The 12,500-nt window shown below is 36.2% G+C and overlaps 1 long non-coding RNA gene across 1 annotated transcript in view; it reads right to left on the bottom strand.

Moving 5' to 3' along the window:
- Positions 1 to 1,784, bottom strand: part of LOC144960030 (uncharacterized) — a 3,739-nt gene extending 1,955 nt beyond the window's left edge. Inside the window, exon 1 of the long non-coding RNA XR_013642746.1 lies at positions 414 to 1,784. This is a non-coding gene — a long non-coding RNA (uncharacterized LOC144960030). The remainder of the gene's footprint in view (positions 1 to 413) is intronic.
- Between the last annotated feature and the right edge of the window lie 10,716 nt (positions 1,785 to 12,500).

Below are 12,500 nucleotides of genomic sequence, written 5' to 3'. Positions count from 1 at the left end.
AATAATAATAATAATAATAATAATAATAATAATAATAATAATAATAATAATAATGATGATGATGATGATGATGATGATGATGATGATGATGATGATGATGATGATGATACCATATATAAACAGCTCTAGGTGCCTTTTCAATACAAACATCAAAACAACAATAACAGGTCATACACAAAACACGCTTAAGACGTTCATATCAAGAAAAAGAATACACATAAACTGGTTTATTTATAGAACAAAGCCTATTATATATATATATATATATATATATATATATATATATACATATTAATTTTTTTTTATTTGGGGGGGGGGGGGGGGGGGAGTAGGGGGAGTGGAGGAGGGAGAGGTTTGTGCAATTTAGCTACTATGACATAAAACAGTTTACTGTAATCAGACAAATACCTTACTCGTCTTTATTATCCTACGAATTTTCAGCTCCAACGTGAAAACTAATATAAAGACATTTAATTAAATAAAATATGTCTTCTCAATAGTGTTCACTCTGACACAACCAAGGGACATAATAGCCTTCAACAGTCGTGACGTCACTGGCACTAAACTATTGGAACAATGGCGGACGCCCTTATGAAATATTTCTCCGACGAGCATAAAAACGTATCCAGAGGGGAAAAAAAACCATTACAAATCTGATCATGTTTTGACTTTTACACATTCTGAACACAAGACATATGAAAAGTTCTAGCCAGCATGAAGAATGAAAAGTACAGATTTTCTTTGTTCAGAAGCACTATGGCAGCCGTTGCTGGGCGACGTGACATCGGACTATTGAATCCAATTGATGTTTACAAGTGTGCTGTCTTCTTAATAGTTTTCACTCTTTGACACAACCAAGGGACATAACTTGTGATAACCGTATTCACCGAATAATGTCTACTGTGTTATTTCCCCTGAAAACTACGATATTATTATTCAATTTAAGATAAATTTGATTTTTATCAGTGGTGTGCTGTGATATTTAAAATTTCAAAAACAATTTGCTGAGTGGGTTGTCGTTGACGACTCCGGCCGACGCCATTATTACTTTGTGTGTTTCCCTTCAGTTTCGATATTGCAAGTGGTGGCAAACACTTTCAAGTGAAAGATGGTTCGAAGATGACGATATTCCGGTCATTGTTGATGTGTTTTTTTTTGCCATCCGCGTTTATGAGTAATGCTCACTGAACTTTATTAACCCGACTATAAACGTTCATGGATTCACACAGTTTTGTGTGTTGGTCGGTTATTCTTCCGGATGGCAATGTTATGAGCTTCTTAGCCAAGCGCATACTATCTATAGTATCTTTAGGTTGAGGGGTTGGGGGTTCGGGTAATAATTTAAAAAACAACAACAAACAAATGCCCTCTTTAGGCGTGTTGTGAAACTACGGAAGCCCTGCCGCGCGAATCACATCAATGCTCTCGCCTCTTTTGTGTTTCAGTCTACAACGCTGTTTCAGCTTCTGCTTCCTCGTGAGGGAATCCAAAACAGACGAGAATCTTCTAGCCTGACACAACGGCTTGTATTTTGATGGCCTTTCCAGGTTCATGCACCGTTGATTAAAGTTGACGACGAATGATGACTTTAAACACGCAGCCAAACACAGGGGACGTACACCAACTTCACTTCCAACAACATTGAATCAAGATCTCAAGAAATATCAAATACATTTAGAAACAACAACCGAAGAACTGATTTCATCAACACAAGGAAACATCCAATTGCCTCAGCACCTTAAAACACATGATGACATTCAAAAGCGAAGAACACTTGCACTGGAGAGAAATTTATGGAAACACATTAAACAGACTGACACACTCGAAGTAACACACACATAGTGTCACAAAGTGCGCACGTAAACCGTATGCTTATGTAGCGCAGTTTGCAACCATGTTTATGTGTGCTATATTCAAGCTACGACACCGATCAATAACCAAACACAATACGTTGATAAAGGTTTTGAAGCTAAATGAAGATATATTTTATTACAATATAACAAAGATATTATGAGATATGAAGATGAAATGATAGATGTAATAAGTATGAAATCAAATGGATGGATGACAAATTGATGGAGATGGTGTGATGATGAATATGATATGAAAGCGATATGAAAATATATAATTAAATCAATTAATTATCAATACTTTACCAAACCGCTACCACATCAGACAATCTCACAGATAGGTTGCAACCATCACAGTCATACAGGCAACTAATAATTAACTAGCTAACTAAACACAATCCAGACGTGTGGAAGAAAGTCAAAAGAGTGTTCTTGATATTCAACAAAAACCGTAAGGTTGTTCTAATATTGTTAATTAGTCTCTTCTTGAAATTGTTCTGGTTTCACAGTATTCATAAACAGATCAATTGTTTCTCAATGTTCTGATATTAAAATAAGCAAATGGTTCTTCACAGGTAACTTATAAAACAGGCAAATGTTCAGTTTCTATTAGGGTCAAGCTATGAGTGTATAGCCTAAAGTTGGCTTGTTAAAGCCCAGCCTCCAACGGCTCATTCACTTTAAAGAAAGAAAATGATTTTGTTATAATATGATAATTATACGAATATAACTCTATCTATATTCGAACTCACTCAATATGTTTACTTTAAATGAGTAAATATTATTTTACTTTAACCAATCAATTTATTAATGTTGATTAATATTGCTTTACTTTGTAGATATGAAATAATATTGCTTTATAGCAAGAAAAGCTTATTTTCTTTACAACAAGAATATATTATACAATTAATTTCATTATCTGATTAATCAATTGAGACTCAAAAGTTAAAGTGATATTATGATATTAATATCAAAACACAATCATAATTGTAATCACAACATATTATTCAAAATCTCACCAGAGCCGAACAGATTATAGAAATCACAAATTAAGTCTACACAAGACTTTAATCAAACTCTACACAAGAGTTATAACACAACTTGATTCAGCTCAAACTTTGAGCACCACAAAGTCTACACAAGACTTAAATCACACTCTACACAAGAGTTAACACAAAACGTGTTTCAGCTCGAACTTTGAGCACTACAAAGTCTACACAAGACTTTAATCCAACTCTACACAAGAGTTAAACAAATGAGCCTAAAAGACTCCGCTGTGGTTATCGCTTAGAGACTATGAGCCTAAAAGACTCCGCTGTCTGGTCTCTTTTGAGACAATGAGCCTAAAAGACTCCGCTGAGTGGTCTGAAGAAACTGCTCAAAACTCTGGCATTTATAGGCAAAAATCAAGCAAACGAAGCAAAATTCTACCCACACAACCGGATGTTAGTCATATCCGTAAACATCTGAAATTCCTTAAAACTCCCCCAGATTCCATAATCATGGACAACAACAACACCATCTGATACCGGACATCCTCATATCAAGGATAAATAAATTCGTCAGCCCCATAGTTACGAGATATCAATCAAGCCATACCATAACAAAGTCACTCCCGTAGAATACAGGGATCCTACTTTGCTTATAAGTTTACGGAGAAAACAAGATTGATGCCTTTCTCACAATAACACCCACACTATGTAGTTTAATTCAAACTTCCGGGCCATAGGTGCATGATCTGATACGACCTGTATCAACAAAAGAAGGGTTGTTCCGGAGGGATTACAATAACAACAACAACTAATACTACGACGACGTACATCCTGTCGTAAACTGACGCCTACACGGAAGCATTTCGTTACATATCTCCCCCCTAAGACTAAATTTGGTACAACATTTAGTTAGATCATCGAAATGCCTCAAGATCACATCGATCTCGACAATTATTTGGGCTCATGGTTGTCCCTTCCTTCAACAGACAACATCGGCATCACACATCCACACTTCAACTCCACCTTGCCGTGTGTCATGCATTTCGGTGGTTCATGATCCTTGTTTTCGTCAAAACATGGAAGTCGAGGACTCTTAACAGTGGGAGCATGAGTAAATGATCGAATGTCACTTGTCATACTGTCGTTGTTGGAGGAAGCCTGACACTCCGACTTTAACCTAAGCAGTTCAAGCTCTTTCTCCATCAGAGCTTCTTGCCTTTGAGCTCGTGCTCTGCTTATCTCCTCCTCTTCTTTGGCACGTTCTCTCTCCTTCTCTTTTCTCTCTTCATCTTCTTGTAACTGGGCTGTCACCCAAGCACGGAGATCTTCACCCCTTAACTCCAATTTTTCTCCAAGTTTAATTAATCCCTCCACATCCATCTCTAGGACAATTAATCAAACCAATTCAAATTCAAATAAACAAACTTCAATATGTTTATCGACACTGTTGCCGTAAATGTTACTTTCACGTAGAATAAAGTGGTATTACAAGTAACCTTATTAACGATATGCGGTCAATATAGATCCCAAAACAGATTCAAAACAGGCAATTAATACCGATTCCTACACGGAATTCAACATTGATCTATATATAGACTCAAATATAGAATCAAAACAAATTTACTACAGGTCCTAACACAGAACCAACGCTTCACCCAGATTCCTACACAGAATCAAAACATTGACTTAATATAGACGTATATTAGAGTCAAAACAACTGATTTAATACAGGTCCTCACACGGAACCAACGCTTCACCCAGATTCCCCACACGGAATCAACACAATAGCTTCACCCAGATTCCTCACACGGAATCAACAAAATAGCTTCACCCAGATTCCCCACACGGAATCATAAAAACTATCTTCACCCAGATTCTTTCTCAGAATCAACAAAATAACTTCACCCAGATTCTTTCTCAGAATCAACAAAATATCTTCACCCAGATTCTTTCTTAGAATCAACAAAATATCTTCACCCAGATTCTCTCTTAGAATCAACAAAATATCTTCACCCAGATTCTCTCTTAGAATCAACAAAATATCTTCACCCAGATTCTTTCTTAGAATCAACAAAATGTCTTCACCCAGATTCTCTCTCAGAATCAACAAAATATCTTCACCCAGATTCTTTCTTAGAATCAACAAAATGTCTTCACCCAGATTCTCTCTCAGAATCAACAAAATATCTTCACCCAGATTCTCTCTCAGAATCAACAAAATATCTTCACCCAGATTCTTTCTTAGAATCAACAAAATATCTTCACCCAGATTCTTACACAGAATCAACAAAATGTCTTCACCCAGATTCTTCCTTAGAATCAACAAAATATCTTCACCAAGATTCTCTCTTAGAATCAACAAAACATCCTCACCCAGATTCTTTCTTAGAATCAACAAAATATCTTCACCCAGATTCTTTCTTAGAATCAATAAAATATCTTCACCCAGATTCTCTCTCAGAATCAACAAAATATCTTCACCCAGATTCTTTCTCAGAATCAAAATATCTTCACCAGATTCTTTCTTAGAATCAACAAAATATCTTCACCCAGATTCTCTCTTAGAATCAACAAAATATCTTCACCCAGATTCTCTCTTAGAATCAACAAAATATCTTCACTCAGATTCTCTCTTAGAATCAACAAAATATCTTCACCCAGATTCTCTCTTAGAATCAACAAAATATCTTCACCCAGATTCTCTCTTAGAATCAACAAAATATCTTCACCCAGATTCCTACACGGAATCAAATTAACCCAACAACCACCTTCGTTCCTTACAAAAGGGAGAGGGGGGAAAATGGAGGCTTTACAGCGCGAGTACCGCTTACGCGCTAAGTCAGTGATCCGTATCACTATGTCAGATGACTGACAACTTAGAACCGAACAAATGAAAATTACCAGAATAACTTGTATTACACCTTGCGTATAATGACAGTCTTATAACCATTAAATGGATACCAATTTGCTTTAAGCTCAAAGATATTATCTATCTCAAGTTTCAAACAACTCCCTAACCTGTCTCAACACTTGTTTGGTCGCGATGTCTCTTGAATGCACAACAATAAGAATCCCACTTCTGACACCAAATTATGTCACAAAGTGTGCACGTAAACCGTATGCTTATGTAGCGCAGTTTGCAACCATGTTTATGTGTGCTATATTCAAGCTACGACATCGATCAATAACCAAACACAATACGTTGATAAAGGTTTTGAAGCTAAATGAAGATATATTTTATTACAATATAACAAAGATATTATGAGATATAAAGATGAAATGATAGATGTAATAAGTATGAAATCAAATGGATGGATGACAAATTGATGGAGATGGTGTGATGATGAATATGATATGAAAGCGATATGAAAATATATAATTAAATCAATTAATTATCAATACTTTACCAAACCGCTACCACATCAGACAATCTCACAGATAGGTTGCAACCATCACAGTCATACAGGCAACTAATAATTAACTAGCTAACTAAACACAATCCAGACGTGTGGAAGAAAGTCAAAAGAGTGTTCTTGATATTCAACAAAAACCGTAAGGTTGTTCTAATATTGTTAATTAGTCTCTTCTTGAAATTGTTCTGGTTTCACAGTATTCATAAACAGATCAATTGTTTCTCAATGTTCTGATATTAAAATAAGCAAATGGTTCTTCACAGGTAACTTATAAAACAGGCAAATGTTCAGTTTCTATTAGGGTCAAGCTATGAGTGTATAGCCTAAAGTTGGCTTGTTAAAGCCCAGCCTCCAACGGCTCATTCACTTTAAAGAAAGAAAATGATTTTGTTATAATATGATAATTATACGAATATAACTCTATCTATATTCGAACTCACTCAATATGTTTACTTTAAATGAGTAAATATTATTTTACTTTAACCAATCAATTTATTAATGTTGATTAATATTGCTTTACTTTGTAGATATGAAATAATATTGCTTTATAGCAAGAAAAGCTTATTTTCTTTACAACAAGAATATATTATACAATTAATTTCATTATCTGATTAATCAATTGAGACTCAAAAGTTAAAGTGATATTATGATATTAATATCAAAACACAATCATAATTGTAATCACAACATATTATTCAAAATCTCACCAGAGCCGAACAGATTATAGAAATCACAAATTAAGTCTACACAAGACTTTAATCAAACTCTACACAAGAGTTATAACACAACTTGATTCAGCTCAAACTTTGAGCACCACAAAGTCTACACAAGACTTAAATCACACTCTACACAAGAGTTAACACAAAACGTGTTTCAGCTCGAACTTTGAGCACTACAAAGTCTACACAAGACTTTAATCCAACTCTACACAAGAGTTAAACAAATGAGCCTAAAAGACTCCGCTGTGGTTATCGCTTAGAGACTATGAGCCTAAAAGACTCCGCTGTCTGGTCTCTTTTGAGACAATGAGCCTAAAAGACTCCGCTGAGTGGTCTGAAGAAACTGCTCAAAACTCTGGCATTTATAGGCAAAAATCAAGCAAACGAAGCAAAATTCTACCCACACAACCGGATGTTAGTCATATCCGTAAACATCTGAAATTCCTTAAAACTCCCCCAGATTCCATAATCATGGACAACAACAACCCATCCTGATACCGGACATCCTCATATCAAGGATAAATAAATTCGTCAGCCCCATAGTTACGAGATATCAATCAAGCCATACCATAACAAAGTCACTCCCGTAGAATACAGGGATCCTACTTTGCTTATAAGTTTACGGAGAAAACAAGATTGATGCCTTTCTCACAATAACACCCACACTATGTAGTTTAATTCAAACTTCCGGGCCATAGGTGCATGATCTGATACGACCTGTATCAACAAAAGAAGGGTTGTTCCGGAGGGATTACAATAACAACAACAACTAATACTACGACGACGTACATCCTGTCGTAAACTGACGCCTACACGGAAGCATTTCGTTACACATAGACATTCACGACAAGCGTCCATAGAGACAGGGCAGCCATATTTTCATTCATTAGTAATGCTGTGAGCGAGTAGAGCTCAAGGAAACAAATGATCCCATTGGCCAATCTAGTGAGTACAGCTCACCATTAATACCGAAAATAATAATGCTGAAAACTTATATAGATAGTATGCGCTTGGCTAAGAAGCTCATAACATTGCCATCCGGAAGGTTAACGGACCAACACACAAAACTGTGTGTATCCATGAACGTTTATAGTCTGGTTAATACAGTTCAGTGAGCATTACTCATAAACGCGGATGGCAAAAAACAATAACAAAGACCGGATTGACGTCATCTTCGTTCTATCTATATAGTGCTATAACTCCGAGACACCAGACTCTAAGCGCTTAAATTACAAATTACTTTGGCACATACTCATTCAAACACACAAGAATACACACACACACACACACGCACAAACACACACACACACACACACACACAACACACAACACAAACCAGACAGACCTATCTTGTTTCTCATACCATCTACTAAAGACTTAACAGATATGTTTTAAGCGAACGTTTGATTGATAGAATTTAGTGAGAACTCAAAAATGGCTGGCTAAAACCAATAACAGAGAGCTGAGTAACGTCAATTTTGTTCCTTCTATTATTTCCGGCCGTCCATGATGTCAGGAGAAGCAAATCATAAAAAAAACCTTTTGTTTTAATTTGAGGTAGGCGATAAAATGAAACAACAGATACAGATATAATATATTGAGCTTTTATATAGGGCAAAATCGACAAAACGTACTCAAAGCGTTTTACAAGGGGTACTGGCCAACAGCAACATTTAACATGGAGGACGGGACAGAGACAACGCTGTTAACGGCCAGGTACTCTTTTTACACCTGAGTATGCTCAGACAAACATGGTTAGTTGTTTATAAACAGTAACGTGAATGAATTCTACCTCTCTCTGATCATTGTTATTGTTTTCATACCGCCAAATGGGTGAGTAGTTAGTTATCATACGATTTTCTCCATCAGATTTTAATGTTTAAGTTTACACAGAGTTTTCTGCATTGGTTCTATTGATCAAGCGGTAGAACTGTGGGTATTTTACTTAGACACATACCATCGATAGTCAAACCTGTGTAGTTCGCTATGTTTACCAATCACTGTCATTGTTTACATTATGACAAGTGTCCGAGAGGCGTGGTTATCTAAGTGTCTATTAACATTGATGGCAAGCGTTTTGATTGAGTCGAAACGACGTGTATACATATATACAGGTCTGACATTCTAACCGGTTTATGGGCCCAGTTTAACATTGTTGTAATAGACAATATTTTGTGTCATTTTTGTTGTTGAGTAGTGTCCTTTAAAAAAAGCTCTTTACTCACATTCTCTCATCGTACTCAGGTGTAAAATGAGTACCTCCTGACAGTAAACAGCGTTGTCTTTGTAGTAATAAAAATTGTTATCGCCTAACATGGATCGACGTGCCTCGTCCTATAGATAGTTCGAAGATGACGTCACTCAAGTCTTTGTTATTGTTTTATGCCATCCGCGTTTATGAGTAATGCTCACTGAACTGTATTAACCTGACTATAAGCGTTTATGGATACACACAATTTTGTGTGTTGGTCCGTTATACTTCCGGATGGCAATGTTATGAGATTCTAAGCCAAGCGCATACTATCTATAATATTATGCGTTTGGCTAAGAAGTTCATAACATTGCCATCCGGAAGTGTCTAACAGACCAACACCCAAAACTATGTGTATCCATGATCGTTTATAGTCTGGTTAATACACTTTAGTGAGAATTACTCATAAATGCGGATGGCAAAAAAAAAACAGTAACAAAGTAACTATGAGACCACGTTCAGTGGGTATTGCGCTATATAAATGCTTGTTTTTTGGTATTTAAAACAAATAATTTCAAAACGTGCCGCACGTCATGATGCTGGTCTAACACATGGAGTGTTAAAATATACCAAACCCAGAGCTGCCCAGTGTTACGAAAAATTCGTAAAATTACGAACATTTGGCTCTCATTTCAGAGCTTTATGAGAGGCCTCAAAATCATTATAACTTATTCAAAATTAAGTTTAATACCAAACTACATAAATTAAAGGATTTTTAGGCTTTATTTATTCCTTGTGAGGATAAAATAATTGTTGATCTATAAAGTTAACGACAGCGACTACAATACTCTACAGCAGTGGTAACGTCACTTCCTTCCTAATGACGCATGGTAACTTAGAAACACTGGCTCTAAACTATCGGAACAATGGCGGACACCCGTATGAAATATTTCCCCGGCGAGCATAAAAGCATATCCAGAGAAAAAAACCCCCCATAAATTTGATCATGTTTTGACTTTTACACATTCTGATCACAAGACATATGAAAAGTTCTAGCCAGCATGAAGAATAAAAAGTAATGATTTTCTTTGTTTAGAACCAAGATGGCCGCCGTTGCCGGGCGGCGTGACATCAGATTATTGAATCCGATTTCTATCTCTTAAAAATTAGGAATTTTTAAAGGTTCGAGCTGGCAGGTCTGTTAGTCTATCCAACACCGACGTCCGTGGTCACCTTTGAAGGTAGGCATTGGCTACGAGCCATTCGTTCTCGTCTCTCTCCGTGGACATGACCTGAGATGTTTTAAATACATCTTAATGGTCGCCACACGTCAACAGATGAAGAATGGCATACGTCACAAAGACATCTACGTCACGGGATTCCGTTGAAATAGAGGGGAGGGGGGGGGGTGGAGGGGCGGCGGGGGTTGCCAGTTGAAGGAAGGAAGTGTGTGTGTGTGTGGGGGGGGGGGGGGGGGGGGGGGCGGTTGTACATGCTGTTCTAACACGATGTTACAGTAACAGCTATTTCAGCTCGCACTTCGTTATAGTGACATTAGGTTGGAATGTAGATTGTTGTGTAATCTGTGGGGGCGATGGTAATAGTGTGGTATTAGTAGTAGTAGTAGTAGTAGTAGTAGTAGTAGTAGTAGTAGTAGTAGTAGTAGTAGTAGTAGTAGTAGTAGTAGTAGTAGTAGTAGTAGTAGTAGTAGTAGTAGTAGTAGTGGGTAGTAGTAGTAGTAGTAGTAGTAGTGTAGTAGTAGTAGTAGTAGTAGTAGTAGTAGTAGTAGTAGTAGTAGTAGTAGTAATAATGATAATAATAATAATAATAATAATAATAATAATAATAATAATAATAATAATAATAATAATAATAATAATAATAATAATAATAATAATAATATTAACTTTAATGACAGCATGGGAACTGTAATGAAGCCTTTTTCTACTCTCCTCCTCATCAACCCCCCCCCCCCCCACCCCAACCCCCGAGTATGTAGGTTGACAAAGATAAAGTATGTATCAACTTTACTATGGTTACAAGCAAGCAAAACATGAACACCGAAAATAGCGTCAAAGAATGTCCTCACATCCCCTTCTCTAAAATATAAAACGATTAGAAATACACATACGACACGGTCAGTTTATATGAATAGCAACAGGAGGATAAGATATATGTGAGATTGAAATTTGAAGGATGTGTCACGAATATCTTGTGAAACGTGTTGAAGATAAAGATAGTATGCGCTAGGCTAAGAAGTTCATAACATTTCCATCCGGAAGTATAACGGACCAACACACAAAACTGTGTGTATCCATGAACGTTTATAGTCCTGTTAATACAGTTCAGTGAGCATTACTCATAAACGCGGATGGCAAAAAACAATAACAAAGACCTGAGTGACGTCATCTTCGAACTATCTATAGAGTAGTTTTTATATAGATAGTACGCGCTTGGCTAAGCAGATTACAACATTGCCATCCGGAAGTAATGTGATCTATGTCCGGCGATGTTGTCTAGTGGTATGACACTCGCTTTCGGATCGGAAGGTCCTGGGTTCGAGCCTCCCTCGGCGCATTGTTGAGTCCTCGGAAAAGGCTCTTTACTCACATTCTCTCACCGTACTCAGTTATAAAATGAGTACCTGGCCGTTAACAGCGTTGTCTCTGTGCGAAAGAAATTGCAATATCGCCAAACAGGAGTCATGTCACGTCCAACATGTTAAGTGTTGCTATGAGCCATCGACCACTTGTAAAGCCATTTGAGCAGGTTTAGTGGATATTTCTCTATATAAAAGCTCAAATCAAAATTAATATCGTAGGCTATGGTCCAGCCCTATATTCTCTCGACACATAGGTCTCGGGATCAGACCCAGGCACGTAAACGAAATTTGAAATACATTTCCCACTCCCTGGTGTCTCAAAAGTATATCTTCTCTGGCTGTGAAACCGCTCCTTAACTATATATATATATATATATATATATATATATATATATATATATATATATATATATATATATATATATATATATATATATATATATATATAAATATATATCACATTTCCATTATATATTTATTTTACTGTGTCCACAAATCTCCCTTTTGGGGTGCAATAAAGTATTATTATTATTATTATTATTATTATTATTATTATTATTATTATTATTATTATTATTATTATTATCATTATTATCATTATTATTATTATTATTTCGTTCATCCAATGGTAAAAATACGTTTTCAACGAAAGAAATAGTATTCAGAGCGATGATAATAAAACATGTGAAAAATAGCCTTATAACCCATGTGATTAATACCGATGCAAGCTCCA

The sequence above is a fragment of the Berghia stephanieae genome, chromosome 14, assembly GCF_034508935.2.
Source record: "Berghia stephanieae isolate SIO BIC M18660-M18661 chromosome 14, UCSD_Bste_1.3, whole genome shotgun sequence".
Lineage (NCBI taxonomy): Eukaryota > Metazoa > Mollusca > Gastropoda > Nudibranchia > Aeolidiidae > Berghia > Berghia stephanieae.
The sequence above is the reverse complement of the archived record's forward strand: the minus strand, read 5'-3'. Positions and strand labels throughout refer to the sequence as shown.